The sequence below is a fragment of the Lonchura striata genome, chromosome Z, assembly GCF_050655825.1.
Source record: "Lonchura striata isolate lonStrDom1 chromosome Z, ASM5065582v1, whole genome shotgun sequence".
Classification (NCBI taxonomy): Eukaryota; Metazoa; Chordata; class Aves; order Passeriformes; family Estrildidae; genus Lonchura; species Lonchura striata.
The window spans coordinates 4,971,086-4,987,963 of record NC_140740.1 but is presented as its reverse complement, the minus strand read 5'-3'; the positions used below and the strand labels follow the sequence as shown (position 1 = coordinate 4,987,963).

The following is a 16,878-nucleotide window of genomic DNA, read 5'->3' as shown; positions in this document are numbered from 1 at the left end:
TTTGGGTGTTAAGGCCCTTTTTTCCCTCCTATAGACAGAAATCTCACATCAAAGACATGGGGGCACTTCATAGAACATGCCTTTTTTACAAGGTTTCTGAAGAAAAAAAGTAGGGTCCTCTCTCAGTTTGGCAAATTATATAAAAGGAAAAGAGGTAGTGACAGGCTTTGATTTGACAACACAAACCTAAACATGGAATTTGTAGAACTCACCATGCCAGTATCTCAGGGTTCTGTGACATAAACCAAAGCCTTGGATGTTCAGATTTAGCATCCTGGCTGAGGCCATGCTATAAAACCTGAATATATCCAGAAATTTCCCAAATATTACTTTTTATCCAGGTTTAATTTGGACTCCATGCATAGTAGCATTATAGTTTCTTAAAAAAAAATCATTTGTACAAATAAAAGCTGGGTGGCACTATTTATGTATAGTTTTAAACTGCAGGATAATGGACACTTTATTTTTTTTTTTTTTTTTTTTTTTTGCCACCTTAGAGTAATGTAGTTGTGAGTTGCAGGATTTTAACTATTTAGGGATTTTTTTTTTTTTTTGGGAGGGGGGTGGTGGTTTGGTATTATCTGGGAATTTTTTTGACATATAACCCTAACAAAAGCCATTAGTTGCCTTACATGCTTGCTTCAGTCTCATTGGAATGTCTTTTTTGCAGCAGTTTACAATGTCAATGAATTTTATGTTCCAAGTATTAAACCTCTCTTAATTGTTGATCCAAAGATTGCCAGAGTCAGTGGAAACTGGCCAATTTTCTCACAGAAATTTCATTGCCTTTAAGACTTTTAAAAATCAATACAATTTGCTAAGTTAATTCTTCATATTCATAAATGATAATAATGTGCAATATTTAAGGTGGTCTTTTGTTTTAAACAAAGGAGAACATAATACCTCTGAATCTCATAATCAAGTGATTTCACTCATTTTCTTATTACCATGGTTTCCAGATGAACGAGATACACAAAGTGTGGCTCCAGATCTTACGAGCAAAAGAATGATTTCCTGGTGTAACTCCACTGAATTTAACAGAGTTTACATCAGGGAGTAATTCTGCCCAGCAGGATTAGGCAAGTCATTTACATAAAATTGGTACTGTACATCATGTGTCGAGTTGATGAATTTGCTGAGAGTTGACTTTATAACAGTGGGCTTGTATCACATGTTATAATTATTTGTATCATCCTTGGCTTCTTATTGTGATGTACATTACACATCCCAAAGGAGCTGGATAAAGGACATGCAATTCGACAACATGCTGCTGAAACACACAGCAGCTGGAGAAACAACACATAGACTTTTCTCTCTGGAGATTGCAAATATATCCAGAAGTATTTATTTTACAAGAGAGGAAATTAGGTGAGTGAGGGGCCTGACTGGAAAGCACACTTAATCTCTTGTCCTCTTGGTTTTTGTTGCTTGACATTTTTTTATGTAATTTAAATTAATTGGATATTTGACAATAACACAGGGCATCTTGAACTCTAGGTCAAGTAATGTTTTCAAGTTGCTCAGAGCCTTAAATAAAATTAAAGTTTACTTTTACAAGGGGCTATTTTATATGATTTTAGCACAGATCTACAGATCCACGTGTTTGTCCAGAAATGCAAAGAAGCAAAATAAACTGAAATGTGAAATTAGTACCAGCTGAAGGGAAAAATTTCCTGTAGAAAAGAGCAGTTCCCACCACAGAAGAGTCTCACAAGACAGTGGATGGCACGTAGAGGAAACCAGGCTAGATAAATGTGTGGCTGAGAAAAACAGGTTCCACTGCTGGAAGAGCAAATCTGCCAGTTTGACCTTCCTGCATTTCTAAATTGGTCTTTACACAGCATTAGGAGATTGATGAGGGAAGGGAAGGGAAGGGAAGGGAAGGGAAGGGAAGGGAAGGGAAGGGAAGGGAAGGGAAGGGAAGGGAAGGGAAGGGAAGGGAAGGGAAGGGAAGGGATAGAAAGAATGACGCGAGCTTGACTCACATCAAACAACCAAGGAGGTGCAATGGGTCTCTAACCTTCATCCACTTGAATGTCCAAGTTCACCGAGAAGTTTCCAGCTTCTTTTTTCCCCACTGGCTTCCAAAACAGTGTGGTTCAAGGCATTTCTTTGTCAAGAACATAGTACCATCAGTTCAGATGCACAGCTCTGAGATCAGAGGGATCAAATTGCATTATAAACCTCCAGGGTCATTTGGCTCAGAACTCCAAGGAGACGACTCACCAGCTGAGCAGCTGCCTCAGGTGCTCCAACAGAGATTTGTTATTGCATTAAATATTGCACAGCTGAAACTGCTCCCTCACTGTGTCAACAAGGAGAGACTTCCCTACTGGCGAGAATCCTGTCTTGGAGGTCCCCAGGGAGTTACCTTTTTCCTTTTCCCATATGCCTGCTCTTTTGACGCATAAAGCTTTTGTCAAAGTGTCCCCATGTTAGACTTTGCACCAGCTTGGGATGTTGCCCTTTCTGATTTGACTGTTCCAACTCAAAATAACTAAGTATATATGCACATATCTAGGTGGCACAGCCTATTTTTCATCCAGTCTGTTTCCAGAGTAACCTTCTAAAGCGTAGGACAAGACAGTGCTGAGCTACTGATGAAAAAAAGCTGATTTCTCAACCTCAAAACTACAATTATAGCAACAAATCCAACCAAGAATAATCAGTTTCATTCCCACTACAATCTATTCCATGTAGTAGCACTTCAGAGTTTGCAATAGGTGATCTGGATTCTCCATTTCTGTGTGAGGCATGCTTCCCATACAGTGCTTTGTAGCTATTCAGGGCAAGCAGGCATTGATGCACTGTGCCACTGAATACTTCCAAAAATAGACTGTAGATATTGCAAAGTAACAGCTTTCTTTTGAATAATGCTGAGACCTCCACGTGATCACAACACGTTCAAAGCAAAGTGAATCTGGGCATTTCACTGTTAAAAATGCAGGCAGCAGTCATGGGAGGGTAGCTGGAAAATTCAATTCAGTATTTTTAGGCTCTGACTTTCTTCATTGTCTCCAGATTCAGAAGAAAACAAACAGCTACCTAATGACAAGTGAGCTTTTTTCATATCTGCATGTGTGACACTGCCTTGTAGCTGATCAATATATGGCAGCAGTTTCAGATGTACTGCAAAATAAATGTGCTTCAGCTAGAAGAATAATGGTACATGAGCTCAATAAATCTTCAGCAATCTGGATGTCCATATATGAAGGCAAAAAGAACATGTAAATGGAACAAAGACCCACAAAAATAGGAGAAATTGCAGAAAGTGCAATATGAAGTCACGTGGTTTTTGAACAGCTGTTGTATGGCCAGTTTTATATTTTATTTCACCTGTAAAGATTACAAAATAAAAGGGGGTACATTCCCCATCTTAAACACTCAGCAGAGAACTGGGCCTCATGAGCATGTACAATGGTAGAGGGACCTATTTGTCAGCCACTGAACATTCAAGAATTAGGCACCTTCATGTCAAAAAGACAGACCCATATTGCATAAACATCACTAGTGCTGATGACTTTGGAAAAGTCATCTGACTTTTTACTGGCAGATATGAACACAGTGAACAGCCATGTTCACCTCTGACTCAAGGTCTCTGTCACTGTTTGACTCATGAGAGGTCCCACCTCTCTTTCTCAGGTGAGCTGGGCATGTAGGAGTGAGTTTTCTCTCAAGAGTCTCCTTTGGGCCGTGACAGAACCGAGCTCCAAGAAGACTGAAATGCACAAACACCTTTTTATGATAACCTTGGCAAGCATCTGAGTCTTGGGCAGACATCTCAGATTGGGGGGATGATGGCCATGACACACACTGGAACAGCTTTGGAACCTGTGGCAGTGACTGCAGATTTCATGTTGACATTCTTCAGAAATCCATAAGGACACATTCAAACTTGAACTGCATTGGGATGGATTCGCAGCACTGAGCATTTTGCAGAGCAGAACAGCTGCTGGTTTCCAGCATCCATCATGTTTATGGTAACATTTTATTGTGTGGTAAGATGCATGAAATAATATACCCTAAAAGCACACTCCTCCCTTCTCACTTTCTTCATCTTAATGCTGAGCCTTTGAGACCTTTGACAATATGTTTAATTTCCTTTTGTTGCATAGTCGAGCCCTGGAAAGAATGAGATGAATATCTGGCAATTCCTGCTGTCACCTACCCAACTGGAAAACCATGTAGGGAAGAACGAGTCAGAACCACAGCATCAGAGGCTGCTTGGATTTGAAGGCATCTATGGACACTGTTCAGCCAACCCCCTTCTCAAAGAAGGGCTGAGCAGAGAAGGTTTCTTAGGACTTCTCCATTTCAGTTTTGAATGTTTCTAGGGAAGAAGATTCTCTGGGCAACCTGCTGTAGTGTTCCACTGCTCTTCCAGTAAAAGAGTTTTTGTGACATCTAAATGGAATTTCCTGTGTTTCAATTTGTGTGTGTTGCCCCTTGCCCTTTCATGAAGGGCCATGAGAATGGGCTGTCTCTGTCTTCTTTACAGACTCTGGCTACTGATTTATGCACATTTATAATGCCCCCACTGACCCTTCTCCTCTCCAGGCTAAACAGTTTCAGCTCTCTCAACCTCTCCCCACAGTGACAAATGCTCCAGTGTTGTAATTTCCAGTAATTTCCAGTATTGGACTCTCCAGCACATGTGTATTTTTCTTGGCAGGTGGAACCCAACACCAGACTTGTTCCACTAAATCAATATCTTGCACTGAGGAGCCCAGCACACCCCAGATGTGCGTCCCTTGGGTTGAGCAGAGGGAAAAGGTCACCTCCCTTGACCTGCTGGCTAAAGCACCTCAGGATCCCACTGGCCTTCTTTGCTACATGAGTACATTCCTGGCCCACGGTCAGCTTGGCATCCACCAGGACCTCCAGATCCTTCCCTGCCAAGCTGCTTTTCAGCCAGCTGGCCTCTGGCATGCAAAGTGACAATTCCTGCTCAAGAGGAAGAATTGCTTCTTCCATTTGCTGAATATGGTGGTATCCCTGACAGCCCTTTTTGTCCAGCCTGTTGAGGCTCCCCTGAGTGTCAGCTCATCCACCTGGTCTGTCATTCACTCCTCTCAGTTTAGCATTTTTTGTGAGGAGGATGACAGTCCCCTCAGTCTCACCATCCAGGTTATTAATTAAGATATTATGCAGTATAGGCTGCAGTGCCTGCAGTGCATAAACTGCTGGTGGCTGGTCTCCAGCTGAATTTTGTGCCATTTACCAAAGCCCTCTCAGCCCCAAAGCTTAGCCAGTATTCAGTCTACCTCACTGGCCACTTTAATAGCCTGTGCTTCTTGAGTTTGTCCATGAGGGTGTTATGGGAGGCAGCACTGGAAGTCTTGTACAAGTCAAGATAAAAAACATCCACTGCTCTCCCTTCATGTGCAGAGCCAGTAATTTCTCTGCAGGGTGGTCAGGCATGGCAAATCCCTGCTGCCTGCTTATGATCGCCTTGTCCTTCATGTGTTTGGAATGAGTTTTAAGAAGTTTCTCCATTGCTTTTACATGTTTTGAGCTGAGGCTGTTTCATCTGCCCTTCTGTGTATCCTCCTTCCTGCCCTTCTTGAAGACAGGAGTGATGGTGGCTTTCTTGCAGTCCTCGGGAATTTCTTGATCTCCACAGTTTTCCAGAAGTATTCATGGACCACAATGACATTGGACTACTCCCTCAGCAATTCTCACATCAGGCCCCTCATTTTCCATCTGTTTAAATGTTCTCCAATCTGATCCTCTTCCCCTAAGGATAAGAGTTGACAGCTCCAGAATTTCTCACTGGAAAAAATCAGGTATGGTAGTTAAAGTGAGCTTTCTTCAGCAAAGACACTAGAGGTGAAAGGGAGGAGCAGATACTTTTTCTTTTTTCCTTTTTCTTTTTTTTTTCCCATAGGAATGAAAATATTTCCTCCAATGCCTTTCTTTCAGACTCTTGTATAGTGGTTTAGGGCTTTCCAGACTTTAATAGCAAGAAATTGCAAGAATGAATACCTGCTGTGGTGACACTTTTAGCCTAGTGTGGGCTAAAAAATAGCTCCCCAAAAGAACAATATTCAAGAGCAGAAGAAGATTAAGCAGGCTTTGATGTATAGCTGCTGATGGACAGAAGTTCTGAAAATCACTCTAAGTGAATGTCCTCCCACTTATAATACAAGAAGCCTAATTTCAACTCTTAGTTATTCATTACCTTTCTTTTTCAAGCTTGACAATGTGAATCAACATCATGAAAATGTGGCATAAAATAACCAGCTAAACATTCCACATCTAAGCTCTAAGTAATACAGCAACAAAATAAGAGTGTTTTTTATGATTATGAAACCTGTATGCTAAGCTGCCTGACTGAAACATCAGTAATGATTCAGGCTGGAGGAGCTCTCTTCCCTTGATAACAGAAAGCTGGTGTCCACCAGTTGAAGCTTTTCTTTGTTAATTCTCTTGAAAGGCATTTTCCAGAATTCATCTTAATTCTGAACTCAGGATTGAGAGATGTATGTCAACATTTCACCAGCTGTTAGCCACTAAAAAGAGCAAGAAGTCTGTGGCTAACTATTTTTTTGCTGCAAAGCTGTTACAGGCTGCTAAAAATTCTGTGAATATGATAAAAAGAAATAATTTACCACTTGTGACTGCTTAACCATTTGTGAATGCTGCAAATTCCAGTGTCCAAGAGAGCTGGATGTGGTTAATGCAATGTAACAGTAGAGTTATGCCATGGGCTCAATAGCTGTGCACTGAAAAAAGCAGCTTGCTGCATCATCAGAAGCACCCTTGATGAGATGTCCTAGACATCACACATCAAGGGTGTCTAGGGTGTTACTTGTTAGGTTGATTTATTGATGAAAGCTGTTGGTTTTGCAATTATAATGGAGCTGTTGCCAAGCCCAGGAATTTCACTCAGCTTATTGATCCTGAGGTGTGGAGAACTTGTTGGCACAAGCAGCTTAACTTGAATGCCTGAGCTCCAGAAAATACTCCAGTCATTACCCCTGTTCTGTCAAAATCCAAGCCCTCTCTCAGTCCCATTGGAGGAGACATCACCCAGGTTTCCAAAGTCAAAGCAACAACACTGTGAAATGCACAACATCCTGCTTTTTGGAGTGAGCTGCAGCTCCCTGCTCTAATGAGACAGCAGAGCTAGGACAGGTCAGACAGCACAGGACACAGGGACCCTGATCCCTATTTCATTCCCACATCTAAGGGTTCATCCTACCTCACCTGCTTTCTTGTGATTTCTCAGGTTATTTCCATGCAGAATCTCTGGTTTCTTTTACACTGTGCTGGTGAATGTCAGATTTTCTGTCCCTGCTGAGTTTGAACCCATCACCAGGGACATGGTGCATTTGCAAATGTTCCCACAGCCTCTGTCTGTCCAGAAACCACAAGGAAGCAAGAGCATAAGCTATGTCCCATTGTTCTTTTGAAGCTGCTGATGATGGGCATTATTTCTTAGTGATTCCTTTATCATTTTGGATAGAGCCTACTGTGATGCAGCTGTGCCCTGAAATCCACGTGTTAACGAAAAAGCGTATTCTTCATTATCAGCTCAGTGCACACTCCAGACATTGCTGATACAGACAGTGATAGGGTAGGGTTGTTTGGCAGTGTTAATGCATCTGCTGCAGCAGGAATGCCATGCAAGAAGAAAAGAGTTCAATTGTTCAGAGTGGGGAGAAAATGTTGGAGCAGATAAATGATGAGATGGCACCTGTGTGGAAGCAGATGAAGATGGGAGAACCCAAGAGGATAATTAATGTGCTGAAACAGGAGCCAGATGTCAATAGATTCAGCTTTCCTGGTCATTTGAATGCTGATTCTGTAGTCTGTTGATGGGAAAAGACTTGTTAGGCAGCCTGTTTGTGGAGCTCAGGATTGCCCATCTTAATCGCTTGTTAGGGGTATTTGACACTTTCCACGGCAAGTACTGTCAGCCAAAGGAAAAATAAAATTTGAGGAACTGGTTAGAACAAGCCAAAGTTGCAGTGGTTTTTTTCCCAGAAATCTCTTCTGCTGCTATTCCTACCTGAAGTGAAATGTTCTGCCCAAAACATCTAGATCTCCTGTAATGAAGGGAAAAGGTGCAGCAGGAGCCCTGCAGGGATGTTTAGAGCTCTGCTCCTGACTCCTGCTGCCCGTGGCACATGCAGGAAGCAAGGAAGAAAGGAATAAAGGCAGCGAGGCTGTCACCTGGCTCATGCTGGGCCTGATTGGTGCCCAGTAGTTTTGTGTCAGATGAAAGGGACAGGAGTACCTGTGAGGATTTACTCACCCTGGGGCAGGCAGAGCCAGAGCCCAGCCAGAGTCTCACACACAATTTGGTCCGGCCTTGGATGCTGAAAATCGTTGTGTACTGCATTTTCTCATGGCAAACCAACCCTCAGCTCTGCAGAAAGCCAGCCTGGTGCTCAGGAAAGGCTGTTTGTTCTCTGTGGCACTCAGGAGCTCTGTCCTGTCCACACAGGGTGGGTAGATCATCAAAGTGAAGGAGGTCCTTCATGGCAGCTGAGAAAGCTTCTTGTTTGTCCTTCCTGCAGCATCCTCCTTCTTCTCTAACAATAAAATTGGCAATTAATAAATATCCCCTTTATAAACACAGTGCCACCCAACCCCCTTGACAGGGCACAGCAAGTGCAGTTCCAGACTCTGCACTACCTTCAAAAGACAAACATACACAAGGCAAAGTCCTAACTTCTTCACCTACTGGACATCCAGCAGTTTTGTAAAAACAACTAGTTTGTCTGTGTATTACAGGAGAATGGGCAGGTATTTTAAGACAAGTAGCTTTTAAATAAGCATAAAATCCTGTGGAAGGTACTTCTGCTTGTTTATGCCCTGCAGGGAGTTTTACTTGCCTCTCTCCCTCTGCAGAGGGTGTGGGGAATGTCCCAGATATTTTGCCCCCAACCCTGGAAGTCAAACCATGCAGGGGCAAGATACTTAATCATTTACATTTCTTCCAGAGAGACCACGGGACACTTTTTTCAAATGTAGTGGTATGAATTTGGACCACCAAAGATCTTGGTTTAATCTGAATTTGGACCTGGTAGTAACAGGATAAGGAGGAGGGGTTTTATGGCTCATGACCTCAACAGAATAGCTCCAGAGAAGCTGGTAGGGAGATTTTACATTTACAAGCCAACACAGGTGAGCTGTAGGCAGAAGATATCTTTGCAAAGACTTGAAGAAATTGAAGGGGGCAATTCCCAACAGTTTCTTAAAAGTCTGCCAGAATTATGTAGGAATGATTAGTACAACTTTTTCAAAAGTTTGAGCAGGAGTGAATATTAATGAAGTGCAGGACAGTGTTTTCAAATACACTGAAATTTATCTTCTCTTAGGAAAAGGGACTGTGTTATCAGCCCTGCTAAAAAGGTGTAGCTCTGTGTGAATGTGAGATCACATGCTATTTAAACATTCAGAAATATATTTATTTAAAATGTATGTGGCATCATCTGTATTATTCAACTATTCCTTGATTAGCATCATCTGCACAGGCTTCCCCCACTCTCGTGTAAGTTACAGGCAGGACTACAAAAGGGGGATTACATCTGTGTGAAACAGGAGAAGGATCTGAAGCACTGCTACTTGGGCCTGTTAGCCAAACACAGCTCACATCTTGCTGCAGGAGAGAGATCTTGCACCACACAGCTCCCCACTGGCATTTTGACATCTTTATGGAGTGCCAAGGGATAGACAATACCTCCTTGTTGCACCCTGCAGCAGCTCTTGGTGCTTCAGAAGAGGTGCGGCCCTCCTGCAACAAGTCAAGCCTGCAGTTTATAAGGACTTCCAAGAAAGTGCCTGGAGTTGTACAATTAACAAGAAATTACTCCAGAGGGAATTATGTTCCTCATCTCAGCTGGTGTTCAATTTATCTGCAAAGAATATACACACTCAGCCTATATTCCTTTCATCTTAGCTTAGTTTTACAGTAATTAAAATCCTCAGCCAGCCCAAAGAGCTGTATATATTTCTTTTTGGTCTCCGTGAGACTGGAGCACAGGCCTGCTGTGTGAGCCCTGGGAAGGAGCTCAGCTGTGTGTGCCTTGGTTTCCCTCCTGACTCTTGCTCTGCCTCATTTATGGTCTGATGTCCCCACTGTGTGCACACCCTGCCCTAGGACAGCAGGTCCTACAGTCCCACCAGAGCACAGATTGCTAATTATTACTGAGAAGATTAATGTGCTGGGAGTGTTCTTCAGTCTCAGTGTGTATAGCTTTGGGACCACTTGCTAATCCCCCAGGGAAATATTAATTTAAAAAAAAAAACTTAACACGCAGCATTGTTGGCACCAGTGATTTTATCATGAGTCTCCTGATATTTGGTGTTTCTTGTCAAGGTCCACTTCCTGGAAACCTGAGCATCTTGGCTTGCCTTTTGAAACAGGCAAGTTTTTAGTGCCTTCTGTAGCAGTGAGCCTGGGAAATGTTCCCCAAGTATGCTCTGGAGACAGAGAAAGGCAAATAAAAAGACCTTAAAATGTGTTAATTAAAAAGAAAAACAAGAATTCTGCAAGACTTTTTTTCTCCCCCAAGATTTATGTGTCTTGTATTGCTTGCATTGTGCAAAACTGTATGTCTTGGAGTGGGATAGGAACCTCACATTGGTTCTGAGGCAAGAAAATATCTAAGTAAACTAATTTTAATATCCTAACTATGGCTAGGTTGGCACCATCCCTCTAATTGGACCTATTTTGTTAAACTTTTCATCCTGGATTATTTTTAACAGCCTCAAATTTCATGTCTTCCCCCTTGGAGTCCTCTTTCTTAATATCCTTGGGGTTTACTTTTTCTTCTCTGTGTCTGCTCCCCCTTGCTTTCATTTGTCCTTCAGTTTTGATGAGTTGGTACAGGCTGAATTTACATCAAGGAAAAGCATGAAAGGCACGAAACAGACATTGGTGGTGCAGAGAGAGGATTTCTGTTGCTGTTCTTCACTGTGATCCACAAAGAGCCTGGAACAGTTAAAAAAAAGTGTCCTGGACTTATTTATGCTTGGCTTTAAGTGTCACTTGTTGAAGTTTTCCCATTAGGGGAAGGGAGATGTTCCCCAGGCCACCGTGCTGTTTTAGCAACTAATCTATTTCAATGCTTCTTACGTAGACAGGCCAACAAATTTCCAAACAACCAGAGAGCTTTGGCAAATAATTCTGAAAGCAGAGTACTGGACTCACACAAAGCAGCCTGTGTTACTCCAGTACCTTCCTTCAGGGCTGGACTCTAATAACCAGGTCAACTGGCTTAATAAGACAGCTGCTTGCCAGAGTGCAAAACCCTTACTGGGGGGAGAGGAGAGCCCTGCTGGGGACCTGAAGAGGGAAAAGCTCTCCAAAGGGGATGGGGGTGATGCTTGGGTGCTGTGGGGCCTCTTTCACCAGAGGACTTTAATGTGCTTTGCAGAGGCAGTGAGTATTGCATGCTTTACAGGGGGGAAACTGAGGCACAGAGAAGCATCTCTCAAGGTCACTGCAGTCCTACCCTGGTGCTGCTCACTCCACCAGCAGTGCAGAGGGGTGGCATTGCCTGGTTGTGTGATCAGGGGTGTGGTGGAGAGCAGAGGGAAGGAAGGGAAAGGGAAAGGCAAAGAGGAGAAGGGCAACAAACACAACGGGTGAGGCCAGAAGAAGGGGGTGGCACATTGAGATGTGCCTGGGTGGCCTCACAAACCAAGAGAGAAGTAGCTGAGGTAGGCGAGTGGGAGCAGTGTCATGCAGAGAGCCAGCCTTTGTCTTCATGCAGTCAAGCAACTTTCACTGGTGGTTGCAAATGTTTCAACAAGCACTGATGCTCTGTGGAAACCCTTCACTCTATTAAGAGGAGGGTCTGTTTTCCTACTCTCAAACTATGTCTTTGAAGAAACAAGACGTCTGTGTTTGGTATTTTTGGTAGGAGGTGATATATTTCCCATTAACTTCCCTTCCCTTCCCTTCCCTTCCCTTCCCTTCCCTTCCCTTCCCTTCCCTTCCCTTCCCTTCCCTTCCCTTCCCTTCCCTTCCCTTCCCTTCCCCCTTTCCCCTTTCCCCTTTCCCCTTTCCCCTTTCCCCTTTCCCCTTTCCCCTTTCCCCTTTCCCCTTTCCCCTTTCCCTCCTCTCCTCTTCTCTCCTCCTCGTCTCTTCTCATCTCTTTTTACTTTTTTTTACTGTTTTCCCTGTCTCCTGCCAGATCTTTCAAAGGAAAAGCAAGCTTGCCTTTAGCTTCTCGTTCCCCTGCTCTAGATAACATCATTTCAGCCTGTCTGGAAATTTGGAAACCCTTATGCTTGGAACCTTATCATAGACATTTCCACTGCAGGAAGAGTGATCAGACCATCAATAGTGTGTTGAATTCAAGGCAGAGGAAATGGATGACTGCAGAGCTTGGTTTGATGTTGCACTCAGCACTCAGTGTGCTGATTCTCTTCTGGTTCTGTACTTCTGTCATGTTCTTGGATGAGAACCACAAACTGCACTGAGGGGTTTGCATCACGTGCTGTGCTGCCTGACCTGTGTGCTGCCTGCTCCTCCCTCACATCTCTGGGAAAGATGCACCTTCTAGGCTCCTTCCTGCAGGAAAGAGGCAGGGCTTCCATTTGGAAATAGTCTTTTCACAGCTGTCAGTCCTTGCTTGAGACACAACAGCCACCAGAGCAGTTTTCCTTCTGGCTTGCAAGTGGTTTTGAGTTTGAAGTGATCAAACCCATCCTTAGCAAGTGCAGGGTCATCAGCAGTCACAAAAAGTACAGCATGGCTGAGTGGGAGATGTTTGCTTGTGTTATGAAATGTGTTGGAGTGAGAGTACACACCAGGGATTTGTTCATTTTAGCAAACCTGGCAGAACCTTCCTGTGACCTAAATAGAATACCTTGCTCTACATAAAGCATGCATCAGGGTATTTCCTGATTTATTCATGAAAGGTTTGCTTTACAAAGGCATTTGGAACTGTGTAATCTCAGAATACATGATACATGTAGCTGGCTGCTCAGCTGGCATTTGCACAAATTGCTTTGATATATGGCTGTAACATATGAAGGCACAGTGAGGCCAATTTAAATACTTGATACTGGAGTAAACTGGTTAAAAGAGTAAATTAAATCTAACCTACAGATTTTCTTGCTACTGCATGGAGAAGGTTGCTGTCCAGAATGAATAATTGATAAAGGGATGGGAGACTACACTCTAGCAAGCAATAAAATCCTCCAATATTAAGTGGGCAGGGTTAAGGGCAGCTCCATGAGTGGTGTGCACTGGTTTTGCATCTTTCACATTAAGAGCCCTTTTCTGATTCACATCAGATTGAGTTCCAACATGTTGTGTTAACCAGATCAATAACTGAAGATCTCTGCTGCCTTTCACTTGGGACACTTTGTACTTTCTATTGCTCTTTCCCACTGGCAATAAAAATAGAAGATAAAGTCTAAGGTAACTTCATCAGGTCTGTGAATTAATTAGGGAATTTCCAATATATATCTTTAATGATTTGTATAGCTATTATTTGTACAGGTTTCCTGCTGTAATATAGTCAGTAGCAAGGTAGATGGGGATGGTTGCTTGCAAGCAAGACTTATTTTGGAGCTTTGGAAGAAATTTGGGTTAATTTACAATAGAATGAAACTGACATTTGTAAAGATGGTAAGAGGGGAATGCCAGAATCCATTACACTGATGATCCTAAGAATGCACTGGCATTCTCCATTGGTGAGTTAATGTTCAAATCCTATCAGTGTTACTTGCTAAACTTATTGCAACTTAATGGCAGGGTTCCAGATTTTTATCATGTCAAACATTTGATAGTAGATGGGTCTGCACAATTTTTTGGGGAAAAACTTTCACTTTTTATGAATCGTTGCCATAAACAAGGTAAAAATGTGATTCATTCAAGCCCCATGGAATGAACTTTCTCAATTCTCAGTCTCATGATCTTTTGTTTAAGAAAAATTTTGTCCTGTGTGACTTTGGAATAAGCTGCAAAACATATTTTTTAATTACCGTGCTTCTTTAAAAAACCACAAACTGTTTCCTAAGAGGTTTTGTGATTGAGAAGTGATTTAAAATTAAAACAACTCAACTGCATTTGTCAGTGTTCGTGCAGTAAACACAAGAGGCAGCAGAACCTCGATTGTCCATCCTCTAGACAGTAGAAAAATAATTTTTTTAAACTTGCTACTGACACCATTGGTTGCCCAGAACAATAGGGAACTGACATACTGATTCTGTATTTTGTATCTTTTCATATGGCATACTTTATAATATCAAGTGATGTTTCATCTGTACGCACAGAAGACATCAAATAGAGCACAATTCTTTCCATATTTTTGCTTTTAATTTCATCAGCTCCAAGCAGCAAGCAATTTGAGGTCTTTCTTCCTCTGCATTTCTCTCCCCCACTCTCCCCTCCCCTTCTACATTCTTGACTGGAAGGGATCTGTTTCTCCACTGGCTCTGTAAATCTGGGCATTTTAGAGTTAATCAGGACCTGAAAAGAGCAGGATGACATGAGGTTTGCATTAAAGACTGGTATGTGGACAAGTGGCAAAGGCATGGATTTTGTGGTAATAAAAACACACTGGGTGATATTTTTGACAGAGGGCCTCACTTCACTGCCCCCAAAATGCAAAAGCATCAGGAAATCGGATTGCTGTCTCTGAACCATGATTGCAGAAGCAGATCAGTGTGCACCTTGCTCCCAACTCACTGAATCAAGTTTAGCTGTCTTCTGGCACATCAAAAACTGTCCACATGCAATGCTGGTGAAGAAAGCCTGGGGTTCAGCATTGCTTCTGGATTAGCAGGACACCCACCCCTAAATGGAAGCCAAACTCCATTTGTCTTGCCAATGGTTTGACTTGCCAAAACAAAGAGAAAATTATGATGCTGCATCAGTCTGGTGTCATGGGAAGGTTTTGTTTTCCCCACAAGCAAAAACTGGTGGTGGTGTTGTTGTTCACTTGGATTCCATTATTTCAAATTCACTGAAGTCTCAAAAAACTCTGCAGACTGAAGCACCTGTGTCTACTGACTCTAGTGGTGGCTGGACAAGTGTATGAAGAGCCTGAAGTTCTGGCTGCACCTTTTCAATGTCAGAGGTCATCTCTCAGCTGACCTCCCTTGAAACACACGGCACATGTGCAGCATTACTTGCTCATGATAGGGGCAGGGACTGCCTGACTTCCCTTGTGCTCTTTTGCCCCATGTCCCAGCCTTCTCCAGTGGAAAAAGACTGTTTCTTTGACCCATCCAGCCAATTAAAGCCAGTTGTTGACAGTAGCCTTTCTCTTCATTTTTTTTCGTTTTTCTTCTTTTTGAGACAATGTGATTTTATCACGCTGCCACTGAACTACTCTCCCCTTGACTGAAGCTGGAACTGGATGCAGAAGAGTCAGAGAGTGAGAGATGAGTAGACAGAGACAGTGTAATGACAGAATGTTTCACATGCCTTTGAATTTCTAAGGGGATTAGGCGCTCCCCTGGCGCTTTGACATGGAGCCTATGGCAGCTGCTTTGGCAAAGCCTGCCAGCAGCTACACAAATATGTTATTTTCCCCCCATTTTCCCAAGGTGCAGAGGACACAACAACTTCTGTTACAGAGCAGCAACAAAGAACATTTGGAGCTGTCAGGGTCTGTGTGCTCGTGTTCCTCTGCATGCAGGACCACCTCTGAGAACTTGTGCACCCATTGTGTTGGAGTCAGATACCACCACTTATGTGGCTGAAGTGCAACCCTGCCATGCACACTGAGATGAGTGCCAGAGTCACACAAGTCAGCCTTCACCCGCAGCCTCCACACCTTCTGAAAGAGCTTCTCTGGGTCAAACCTTTTCCCAAGCATCAGCTGAAACAAAATCCTCTAGCTGATGTAATTCTATCTGCCCCACATACTCCAGAGAGTTCTTTGCACAGCAGAAGTCCTTTTCCTGCAAGCAGGACAGAGACAGCAGGTGTTGTGCTGGTGTTCCTTCAGTGGAATCTGATTACCATTTTGGTTGCTTTTCTCTGTCTATTTGATATGGTTGTTTAGGAAGCTGTGGCTGATGGTGCATTTTTGAGCCAAGGACTGACAGAAATCAGGTGTCTTCACTTTATAAAGGAAACATTAACCCACAGGTTGAGATCTGCCTGCAGCATCACTGGCAAACATGAAACTTCAGCTTTTCACAAAATGATTGAAGTTCCTTTCTCATTTTAAAGTAGATACAAGGTTTAAACATTGAACAGTAATGCTAGTGGAGATGCAGCAGAAAAAAAAAAAAATAAAAGAACTCCTGGAATAGGAAAGCGCAAGAGATGGGAGAAAAGGAGGTGCTCCCTCCTGGTTGAAGAAATGGGCAAGGAAGATTACAACAAGGAAGAAGCATCAGTATTCATAGCTGCAGCGAGAGTTGAAATGATGGTCAGGGCCTGTCAGTCCCAATACCTCATCCTTGATTCACATGCACTGATTCAGACATTAATTTGGACCTCAGATGTGCATGTCTGACTCCCAGTGAGCCCTCCTGGAGGGCAGAGTGTGGTCTCCTGAGCGGTGGGGTGAGGGCAGAGAGCCCTGGAAAGAGTGGGCTCAGCAGTGGTGAATGCAAACCCTGCCTTCCCTGGCATCCGTACCCTTGGGATGGGACCGAGCTTGCTGGTCTCAGTGCAAGACACACACACACTCTCACAGGGGCTTCACCCCAGCACCAAAGTGCTGTGAGTGTAAATGAAGACTGTCACAGCCACAGTGGATGGATTTTTTGTTGGGGTTCCCCTCCCCCTTCAACCCTCCTGCCCCCCGCCCCTTTCTGAAACAACCAGCCAATTTAAGAGCACAGTTCAGAGGGAAGGGATTCTTGTTATGCTCATGAATCTCAAAGATTTCCTAAAGGAAGAACAAAGAGAGAAGCAGAAAAGACAGAGAGAGCTGGAAAACCAGGAGC

General features: G+C 43.2%; 1 long non-coding RNA gene across 1 annotated transcript; it reads left to right on the top strand.

Moving 5' to 3' along the window:
* The first annotated feature begins 1,907 nt into the window (after positions 1 to 1,907).
* On the top strand, positions 1,908 to 12,552 carry LOC146763592 (uncharacterized). The gene is made up of 2 exons (XR_014951396.1): positions 1,908 to 3,998; positions 4,116 to 12,552. It is a non-coding gene; the product is annotated as an uncharacterized LOC146763592 (long non-coding RNA).
* Positions 12,553 to 16,878: the final 4,326 nt, after the last annotated feature.